Source organism: Euprymna scolopes, chromosome 22 (assembly GCF_053919585.1).
Source record: "Euprymna scolopes isolate OS-2025 chromosome 22, ASM5391958v1, whole genome shotgun sequence".
In the NCBI taxonomy this organism is placed as follows: domain Eukaryota; kingdom Metazoa; phylum Mollusca; class Cephalopoda; order Sepiida; family Sepiolidae; genus Euprymna; species Euprymna scolopes.
The window spans coordinates 107,637,194-107,649,279 of NC_136503.1; the positions used below are offsets into that span (position 1 = coordinate 107,637,194).

A 12,086-nucleotide genomic window follows, 5' to 3' on the forward strand; every position below is an offset into this window, starting at 1 on the left:
TCCTTATTTTAAAATTCCATAGACTTTTGTAAGAATTTCCCCACGTCATTCAATGCGCAAAAATTTTCATAAAACATAAATTATCGATTTTACACATATTGATCTCCGCATTTCATTTGCATTAATGGGCTGTGGACGTGATTCAGTGGTTAATCTCACGGACTGACGACCTGAGTCTTCTAAGTTCGAATCCTATTGACTCCACAAAAATCACTCTCGCTTAAGATGTTGGCAACCTTATCGTAATCTTCAAAGTCTTTCTTTAATTATTCTGACTAGAAAAATATCGGGGAAAGGAATGCTAGGATTAGAACTTTCGAATTCATACATTATACGATGATGCTGATGATTTGCATTAACTACTAACATTCGAAAGTCAACCAAGACGCGAGTGCAAACATGTTTCTTTTGTGTCTGTTATATTATTCTGGTCATTTCTGTGGCGTTTTTGTCGTTTAAAGTCACGACTATTTATATCCGTGGTACGAAGACAAGTTTATTTTTTCTGTTACCAGTAAATGTGCTATTGTTGTAGCACGTTTTCAGAATTATATAGTTTCGTATTTTCTTTGATGTTTTGCCGACAGTTTTCTTTTTCTTTGATCTTGGTGAGTTTCCGCAAAGCAGAACCTTTGTTACTGGAATTATCACACGAATCTCGTCTTATTTATTCGGGTGTGGATGCACTAAATACATTTTGATTTTAATTCTTATTTATGTATATTAGTTAATAATCTCATTTTTATTAATGTTGTTATTTTTATTATTATCATTATTGTTACATTATTATTGTTATTGTTGTTGTTGCTGTTATTATTATCATTATTATTGTTATCATAATTCTTATATTATTGTTGTTGTTGCTGTTATTATTATTATCATTATTATTGTTGGTGTTGTTGTTGTTGTAATAGTATTATCATTATTATTACATTATTATTGTTGTTGTTGTTGTTATTATTATTATCATTATTATTACATTATTATTGTTATTGTTGTTGTTGCTGTTATTATTATCATTATTATTGTTATTATCATTATTATTATATTATTGTTGTTGTTGCTGTTATTATTATCATTATTATTGTTATTATCATAATTCTTATATTATTGTTGTTGTTGCTGTTATTATTATTATTATCATTATTATTGTTGGTGTTGTTGTTGTTGTAATAGTATTATCATTATTATTACATTATTATTGTTGTTGTTGTTGTTGTTGTTATTATTATTATCATTATTATTACATTATTATTGTTATTGTTGTTGTTGCTGTTATTATTATCATTATTATTATTATTATTATTGCTGTTGTTGTTTTCGTGAACTGCTGTTATTATTATCATTATTATTGTTATTATCATAATTCTTATATTATTGTTGTTGTTGCTGTTATTATTATTATTATCATTATTATTGTTGGTGTTGTTGTAATAGTATTATCATTATTATTACATTATTATTGTTGTTGTTGTTGTTGTTATTATTATTATCATTATTATTACATTATTATTGTTATTGTTGTTGTTGCTGTTATTATTATCATTATTATTATTATTATTGCTGTTGTTGTTTTCGTAAACTGCTGTTATTATTATCATTATTATTGTTATTATCATAATTCTTATATTATTGTTGTTGTTGCTGTTATTATTATTATTATCATTATTATTGTTGGTGTTGTTGTTGTTGTAATAGTATTATCATTATTATTACATTATTATTGTTGTTGTTGTTGTTATTATTATTATTATCATTATTATTACATTATTATTGTTATTGTTGTTGTTGCTGTTATTATTATCATTATTATTGTTATTATCATTATTATTATATTATTGTTGTTGTTGCTGTTATTATTATCATTATTATTGTTATTATCATTATTATTATATTATTGTTGTTGTTGCTGTTATTATTATTATTATTATTGTTATTATCATTATTATTATACTATTGTTGTTGTTGCTGTTATTATTATTATTATCATTGTTATTGTTGGTGTTGCTGTTGTTGTTAATATTATTATCATTATTATTACATTATTGTTGTTGTTGTTGTTATTGTTATCATTATTATTTTATTATTATCATCATTATTATTGCTATTATCATTATTATTGTTGTTGTTTTTGCTGTTGCTATTATTATCATTATTATTTTATTATGATTTTTATTATTATCATTATCATTACATTATTATTGTTATTGTTGTTGTTGCTGTTATTATTATCATTATTATTGTTATTATCATCATTATTACATTATTATTGTTGTTGTTTTTGTTGTTTCTGTTATTATCATTAATATTATTATCATTATTATTATTGTTGTTGCTGTTGTTGTTATTATTATCCCCGTGTATGCTCATACTTTCACTACACCGATGAAGACTGAATGGTCGGTCGAAATATGTACTTGTAAAAAAAGTCTTTTAATTTCTTTTTCATACTTTTATTTTGTATTCCTACACGTCACCAATAAAAAGGGATAAAGAAAAGTTATAAGCTTTTATACTTTTCGTATTCTTTTTATACATTTCCATTCATATATATATATATATATATATATATATATATATATATATATATATATATATATATATATAGTGTCGGCCATAATATAAGGAACGGAAAAAAATTACAATTAATCATGTATATTTAAAAAATTAGTGCATGGATTTTTCTGAAATACTCAGAATAAAAAAATAGAACCAATGCGTATAAACTAGCACCAAAAAAAAAATATTATGATTCAATATCGAGAAATATTTTAGTTTAAAATTATATCTGTGGATTTATCCTGGCCAAAAGTTAAGGAACGAAACAGAAAATTTATTTTTAAAAGACTAAACTTTACATAAAAATAGCTAGTTTTTAATATTTGAACTGCTGATAAGCACAACAAAGAAAATGGCGTCACCGACTCGCAAAACTCTGTCTCTCCAAGAATAAAAATTAATTTTAGACAATTACAAAGAAAAGAAATCAATTTCAACAATTTCTAATATCGTTCGAAGATCAAAAAGTGTTGTTCATCGTGTGATAGCTCGATATAAGAATAAAAATACATTAGAAGCATCCCCTAAAACCGGCAGACCCCCTAAAACGTCTCAAAGAGAAGATAAGATTATGGTAAGGCAGGCTCTTAGTGACCGATTCAAATCCGCAACATCAATTTCTCGTGATTTTAATGAACAGACTGGGAAAAATATATCTAGAAAAACTGTTTCTCGACGGTTAGCAGCTGCCGGATTGCATGCCAGGGTGCCAATATCTAAACCCTTGATCTCCAAGAAGAACAAAAATAGCCGTTTGAAGTTTGCCCATGAGCATGTCGTCTGGACTGATGAACATGGGCTAAGGTTCACTTCAGCGATGAATCCAAGTTCAATTTGTTTGGATCTGGTGGAAAGAAGCATGTACGGCGTAAAGTAGGTGAACGATTATGTGTAAAAAAGACATTTAAATTCGGAGGGGGAAGTGTAATGGTGTGGGGTATGATATCCTCGGAAGGAGTTGGGCTTCTAGTTCGAATCTATGGTAGTGTTAATGCGGAGACTTATAAGCAGCTCCTTCAACAACATATCATTGAGAGCTTACGACTTTCACCTAATCAGCCAAACATTTTTATGCAAGATAACACCCCTTGCCATAAAGCTAAAAAAGTGGTAAGTTACCTCGAGGAAGAAGAAATAAGAGTAATGGACTGGCCAGCGCAGAGTCCGGATCTGAATCCGATAAAAAATGTTTGGAAAATGATTGGAGAAAGAGCACAGACGAGGAATCCCCAAAATCAAAATCATTTGTGGGATTTATTGAAGGAAGAGTGGGAAAAGATAAATCCTGAATTTTGCAAGAAACTAATCCAGTCTTGTGGTCGAAGATGCAGTGATGTCATGAAGAATAAAGGGGTGTTCACTAAATATTGAATGAATTTATTTTTTAAAACATTTGCATTAAAAAAACATAAAGTTTCTATTTCGTTCCTTAACTTTTGGCCAGGATAAATCCACAGATATAATTTTAAACTAAAATATTTCTCAATATTGAATCGTCATTTTATTTTTTTGTACTAGTTTATACATATTGGTTCTATTTTTTTATTCTGAGTATTTCAGAAAAATCCATGCGTTGACACACTGGTTCTGGTTAGATCACAGAAGTATATACATATATATATATATATATATATATATATATATATATATATATATATATATATAGAGAGAGAGAGAGAGAGAGAGAGAGAGAGAGTAAGAGAAAATAAAAAGGAACCAACCGAGTTATGTGTTCATTAACGTTTCGTCTTTATTTCGAGACTTGAATGAGATTAAGAAAAAGTTTTCTTAATTTCATTTATCCAGAGGAAGTCTCGAAATAAAGACGAAACGTTGATGAACACATAACTCGGTTGGTTCCTTTTTAGTCTCTCTCTCTCTCTCCCTCTCTCTCCCTCCCTCTCTCTCTCTCTCTCTCTCTCTCTCTCTCTCTCTATATATATATATATATATATATATATATATATATATATATATATATATATATATATATGGAATAAAAGGGGAATGTGTTGAATAATTTATACAAAAGCATGCACATTGCTTTGCGGTTTCCTTCTGTTTTGAATGAGAAAATAAAAGTTAACTTTTTCCAAAGATTATAGTTATGCACATGTGTATATGTTTGAATAACAGACACGCACATATATTGAAAACGGAAGACACACAAATCCCCCCAAAAATGAACGCATAAAAGATAAACACGCACGCTGAAATGTTTTCGAATTACCTAGATTTTCTTTTACTTGAGTATAATTTTCCTCATGAATCAAACAATAATTGTTTTATCTAAAGCAAATAATAACAACTAAGATTACCCACTAACCCACATACTATCCCTCACTCTATATGTTTGTATATATATATATATACACACATATACACTCGTGAACAATTGAACAAGGAAACTTAAACGAGACTAATAACACAGAACAAGACATTTATTTAAATAAATTCTTAGGATGGAATCGCATGCCCTTTTGATTTCTTTAAAAGATCAATCCTTTTAGACATGCTCTCAACCAAAGTTGAACACTGTGAAGAGGAGATGCTATTCCATTCACTTTGCACAGCTTCCCACAGTTTGTCATTGTTCTCAAAAGTTCTTTCGGCTAATACACGAAATATTATGGACCAAATATTTTCAATTGGGTTTAAATCGGGGCTTTGACCTGGCCAAAATATAACATCAATTAAATTATCAGAAAACCGTTTTTTGTGACTTTAGCAGTGTGTGCCGGGGCATTATCACGTTGAAAAATAATGTTCTGAGATATTCCCAGCTTCTGGATACTTAGTAAAAGTCCTGTTTCTAATATTCGAATTTATTCCTTGACATTGATTGACTTCTCACATCTAATAAGTTCCCCAACTCCTGCTGCAGTAAAAATTCCCCATACCATTATGCCTCCATTCCCGTGTTTAACTGTTGTTTTTATACAACTTGGCAAAAATCTTTCTCCAGTTCTTTGATTGCACCGTTCGGGAGCATCAGGAGCATCACTAACAAGAAAAATTTTGATTCATCTCACTAGAAAACATTCTTGAACCAGTCTGTATCTTTCTTGCCATAACACGAGAAAACTCTCTTTCTATCGTTGATGTTCTTCTTATATAAAAATGGCTTCTTTGCACACCCATTTCTTCCATTCGTCCATATCTAGAAAGAGAATTTTCAGCCCCTGTTTTGAATCTTTTGTTATGGTCAACATAAGTTTTCTTTCAATCCTTCAAAACAGTTAATTTAAGCCTGTGGTGGCCCTTCATAATGAATGCTCTAGGATGACCAAATCCAGATTTCCCTTTTACCAAACATTCGACTTCAAACCGTTCACCAAGTTGCTTCACTACAGAAAGAACTGTTTTCGTGTTTTCTTTTCTTAAAATATCAAAAATCTGCTTGTAAATCATTTTCGACTGCCTTAATCCTGCAATTCGGTTTTTTATATCCTCGCCAATATGCAGTCTTACCATTTTTATGATTAATTTTATCACTTATTATTATATGCTATAATAATAATGATCTGCAAAATAAAAATTTTCAGTTAAAATTAACAAAAATTCATAAGGAAATATTGAAAAAGCAATTTCCTCTTTCTTTGACTCTTGACCCATTTTTTTTTGCTCATGAGTGTATATGTATACATATTATATATATATATATATATATATATATATATATATATATATATATATATATATATATATATATATATATATACATATTATTATATAAGCGAGATAAGACACAGGTTAAAGATTAGGTTAAATATCCTGATAGAAATTCAACCCATATTAGAAGCTAATCGTCTAACACGTCGGATCGAATAAACATCCCTCCGAGCATTCTTTAATTCAGGCCTACTAATTTTCTAGGGCTATCGCACCCGAGATACGTATATATAACTCAACATACAAATTCCATCACCGACGGGAATATATGCAGTGGAATGGAACGTTTATTCAATATTTGATAAACTGACTCCACAGCCACAAGTACTTTGGATCTCATCAACCAAAACGTATTTAAATCACAAAAGAACCTTTCAGAAAAACAGTATGAAGCAATCATACATTCTTGTTATGTGGGCTTACTACCTACTCCCCTGGAACACTATTCTGCCGACCTGGCAATAATAACCCGGAAGGTATCGTGCTCCTTCCGATAATGGACTGCCCAGGTTGTATGAAATTCCTTCTCTTATAATTATGTTCCTATAATTATTATTTACCACCCAAATAACATTTTCAATATATGTGCTGAAAAGCAAAATACGTGTTTATTCAAAGCTGAACATTTTGCTAACCGCATTTCATTTCTTCTGATGATGTGGCCAGTATTGAAAATCCATGCATTAAGGAAATTAACATAACTCCCCTTTATATATTCCTTGTGCCAAACAATGAATGCTTAACTCGAATATATGTGTGTTTATATTTTGATTTTCAGAATTTAACTTTAACCACTAAACTTATATTATTATACAGGGTGTCCACAAAGTCTGGCTACATTATGTAGCCAGACTTTGTGGAAGCATCCTGTAGATTATGTAGCCAGACTTTGAGGGCACCCTGTATATATATATATATATATATATATATATATATATATATATATATATATATATATATACACACAGGGTGCCCATAAAGTCTGGCTACATAATCTAACGGATGCTTCCACAAAGTCTGGCTACATTATGTAGCCAGACTTTGTGGACACCCTATATATATATATATATATATATATGTGTGTGTGTGTGTGTGTGTGTGTGTGTGTGTATTTTTTTGTATATATATATATATATATATATATACGCAGGGTGTGCACAAAGTCTGGCTACATAATGTAGCCAGACTGTGTGGACACCTTATATATATATATATATATATATATATATATATATATATATATATATATATATATACATAAAAATACATATATCTATATATATATATATACATAAAAAATATACGGACCAAGGAAGATGTGGACAACTTCTTGCAAACACAGGAAAACCCCTCTTTTTACTGGATTATACAAGCGTCTAACGATCGCTTGTGGATTTGATATTTTCTAGGGCAAATTCCGCTGCTCAAAATTTCTGTTTGTACCACTTTGTGTTTAATCGCATCATGATGACTACCATTTACAGGTGCGATTAGCTGTTGTATCCTGGTTCGTTCATGGGTGCGTATATGGGGTATATTACTTAAGTGCGATAAAACGAAGACTGTTGGATATCCATGAATGAAACTTGGTGCAAAAGTCAGACATAGATTAAAGCTTATTTGAACCATTTTGTCAAAATACGGCATGATCACGTTGATAGAACAGTTCTCGTTAGTACACGAAAATTCAAGCAATATTGAGCCTGGTTAGTACCAGATGGGTGACCAATTTGTAAATATCAGCCGCTGAACGTAGGAGTACCAAGCCTCAACTGTCTAAAACAAAACAAAAGAATTACAATTTGATTCTCCTCTTCTTCATTGCAAGAGAGAGAAAGGGGGTGATAGGATGCAAAAGAGAAAGAGAGTGAAAGGCACAAAATAAGAGAAAGAGAGATATTTATACTTAATGTGTGGACACCGTTTTGTTTTTGTATGCCTCGATGATCAGTTCTGCGGGTTTGACCTTTCGTTTTCTAGGGTCTCAAATCGTTTTGACGTAGTTGAATATGTCATTCTTGGCTCAAGTTATCCCAGATTAATATATTTAAACATTTTCAAAATCACTAAGCACCTTCATGACACATCTGCACCTCACAAGTACAAAACAAGTTTGGCACAAGGTTCGTTAATGTAAATACCCCCAGCTCCCCGAAAATGGGAGCTACGTCATTGTGCCACACAATAGAGGTACTGAATTTTGCTTCTATACGAGTTTGTCGGGGTATGTACGTGGAGGGGGTAAAAGTGCAATAGTCATGTCAAAATAGGGCATAATCACGTTGACAGAACACAGAAGTAAAGCAACATTGAACCTGATCAGTATTAGATGGGTAACAATTTGTAAATATCCGGCGCTGTCTATAGGAGGACGGGGATATCTCCCTACAAGAACTAAAAAGAAAACTAACGTCGTCATCTTTCCAGAACAGAATTTGCATGCGACAGGAAACCGCTTGTGAATATGATATTCCCTAGAAAGTTCCTCCTTCAGAGAAAGTTAGTTCAGCCCGCTTATAGTTATGGACGCCGGTTAAAAAAACAAAAACAAAAAAAAGAACATTTTTAGTGTCGTGACAGCGACTCTATAAGTAACCCCGTCGGTTGGTCGGCTGGTCTGTCGATCTGTCCGTAACACTTTAATGCTTGGCCTTTTTGGTTAAGATCAAAGGTCTGTTCTTAATAGATGCTGTTCTTAGCTTTTTAAGTTTTTATCGGCCTTTTGGCCAATATCAAAGTGTAGTATCTGTTCTGGCAGATACTGCAAGCAAATATCATATGTGGGGGCAACCACAGATATAAGACCTTGGTCAGTGTAGGGGCAACCCTTCATACCAGTTGTCACTATCCGGCTCCCCTACTCTCCGGGGAGTTGGTCCCCATTTCCCCTTCACTCCTCACATTAAAAATCGGCCTTGTGCCTAATTTGCTCGGTGGGGGAGCAAATAAATACCCTTTTTCTTGGCCTTTTGGCCAAGATCAAAGTGTAGTATCTGTTCTTACCACATACTGTACTTATGTTTGTAACTTTTTGATATAAAGTGGGGGATCACTTTTCTGTATTAATCTAATGTAAAATGATCACCTACTTTACAACCAGTCAGTCTCAAAGCCATTCAAGTCATTCTCCAGATCATTCAACTTGGTTTTGAAGTATTCCAGTTATTTTTTAAGCATTTAAGTCATTCTTAAGGTCATTCAATTCATCCTTAAGTTCATTAAAGTCAATCTAAGTCATTTACTTTTTATTTATTTAAGTCATTTCAGCCCGTTTTTCGGTCATTTTAGTTTATCTTTAAGAAATTCATGTCAATCCTACATTCACGCATTCATTCATTACACGAGAGCACACGACTAATGGCTATCGGCCTTGTTAAGATTACTTTGCATAATAGATCTGAATATATATGAACTCGATATAGCCAGATTCATAGGCAATAACGATATTCACTGCGCAAGTCACCCCTCCCTATTAACTTATCCTTATCTGAGTCTACTTATAAATAGTTGTACTCGCGAACACCCATGTAAAAGAACGAAAGGAAACATCACTAACAATTTGGATGGATGAAAATATTTCCTTCGTTTTTGCTGTTTAAGATTTCATCACTAAATACGCCAAAATTTATCTCAAAGAAAAAAAAAATGTTAAGAAAGACAATCTGGAATTTCCAAGATTCACCCATGTTTTTTTTTTTAATCGTTCAGAGACAGAAACGATATTTCAGACAAAAGCATGACAGACCAACAAACCAACAAAAGCATGACAGACCAACAAACTTTTAATGCACCCTTTACTCTTAACTAGTAATGGAAAACTTGCATAAAATCCTTCGCTAATACCGTTGGAAACAAGGCTGGGTTTTTATTAGTCTAATATATAAAAGACTACTATATGTCTGTCTGTCTGTTTGTCTCCATACATTCAAACTCTATCTCTTCCGATACAAAAAAGACCACAGAGCGGCGCTTCGTGGATATAACAAGCTGTTTCAGCAGCTTTTCGGCCTAGCTTGAATTGAAATAAGAAAATTGTGCGAATTTGCTTTGTTTTTATCTTGCATTCAACGTTCTGAAAAGAAGGTATAATTGTTTAAAAACGATTGTAATTGAAACTATTAGATAAAAAAAACACCCTTTAAAATGATATATACAGTAAAGGTATTTTAATGAAAACTTATTTGCAAATACATCATTTGAACTCAAAATTTTTAAGAAGTTTCTTCTCAACCTAATATATATCCATACCTGCATTTGAAATGTCTGTTAATTTCAAATTGAAAATAATTACGTAAGGCTAAAAACAACACATGTGCTTTTAATAAAAAAAACATTTATTTGTTTATATCAGATATATTGCGATGCAAAACATCCTTATCAGTGAATAGTCTGTTTTTTGTTTTTCTTTTTCTTGACCGCATGGTGGAATTCTGTTTTGAGTGGAAACACGTAATTGTTTCAATACAACAAAGAATAAATGTAATATATATATATATATATATATATATATATATATATATATATATATATACATACATACAGTTTTGAATAAAATAGGCGAGCTCTTTCAGCAATCATCTCATCACGAGAAAATCGATAGCGTACAAAATAATATTATGTCGAAAATAAAGAGTTCTAATGTATATATATATATATATAAATATATAAGTTCTATAAGAGTCCTATGTATATATATATATATATATATATATATATATATATATATATATATATATATATATATATAGACACTTATATGTAATATACTGGGTTCTTGTAATTCAGTAAATTTTCAGATACCAATAGGTTTTAAGCCAAAAAATGGTTGACAAGGATTTAGCTACAAAATTATCACATTTCATAATTGAGCATTAATATACTGTGTGCAAAATCAAGACTTCAAGAAGACAAGGTGTTGATAACAACAAAAAGTGTATTTCATTTTACGTTACAATTGTTTCAATGTCCAGCTCGACAATTTCAAGCATTATATCGTTTTAAAATTTTCAAAAACCAGCATTTCTTCAGACTTTATGAATAAACACACTTAAGGCAATCTAGAATTTTATGAAAAGAAAGAAAAAAAATAGGCTAGGGGGGGGGAATCCCTAACGGGAAAAGCATATGTATATATATAATACAAATTATATATATATATATATATATATATATATATATATATATATATATTACAAAACATATATATATATTACAAATCATATATATATATTACAAATTATACACACACACACACACACACACACATATATATATATATATATATTACAAATTATATATATATATATATATATTACAAATTATATGATGATTGCAACTACTTGTCAGACGATTGCCACTCCTCATCCACTTAAAATCCATGAGCCCCAAAACGACTTCCATCGCCACAGGACCATTTTAATAGACAAATACCTCTAGGGACATGTTGAGATCCAGCAACAAGCAAGAGCAAGATAGCCAACAACAAGTTAAACTGCAGACCAGCTTAATGCGGGTACTGGTCTCCCAGTTTATGTTTTTTTAAACCATAGATTTGCTTATCCTAGAAAGTTTGCCCTAACCACGGCTTATGAGAGCCCTCTCCACCCCAACACACACATACATACACACAAACACACACGGTGCTAATTGGCAATTGACCCCGAAAAAGGGTTCATTCGCCCTTTGGAAGGCCTTGTTTTTCATCTTTCAAGGAGACTAGCAACCCTCCTCACCAAACGAGTCTATTGTATTTATTATTACCTATATATATATATGATGAAGACTGAAGGATCGGTCGAAAATTATGTACTTATGAAAAGAGTTTTTTAATTTTTTTTCATAATATTATTATTTTG

General features: G+C 30.9%; 1 pseudogene; it reads left to right on the forward strand.

Moving 5' to 3' along the window:
- Positions 1–9,184: 9,184 nt before the first annotated feature.
- Positions 9,185–9,321, forward strand: LOC145244068 (U2 spliceosomal RNA; annotated as a pseudogene).
- Positions 9,322–12,086: the final 2,765 nt, after the last annotated feature.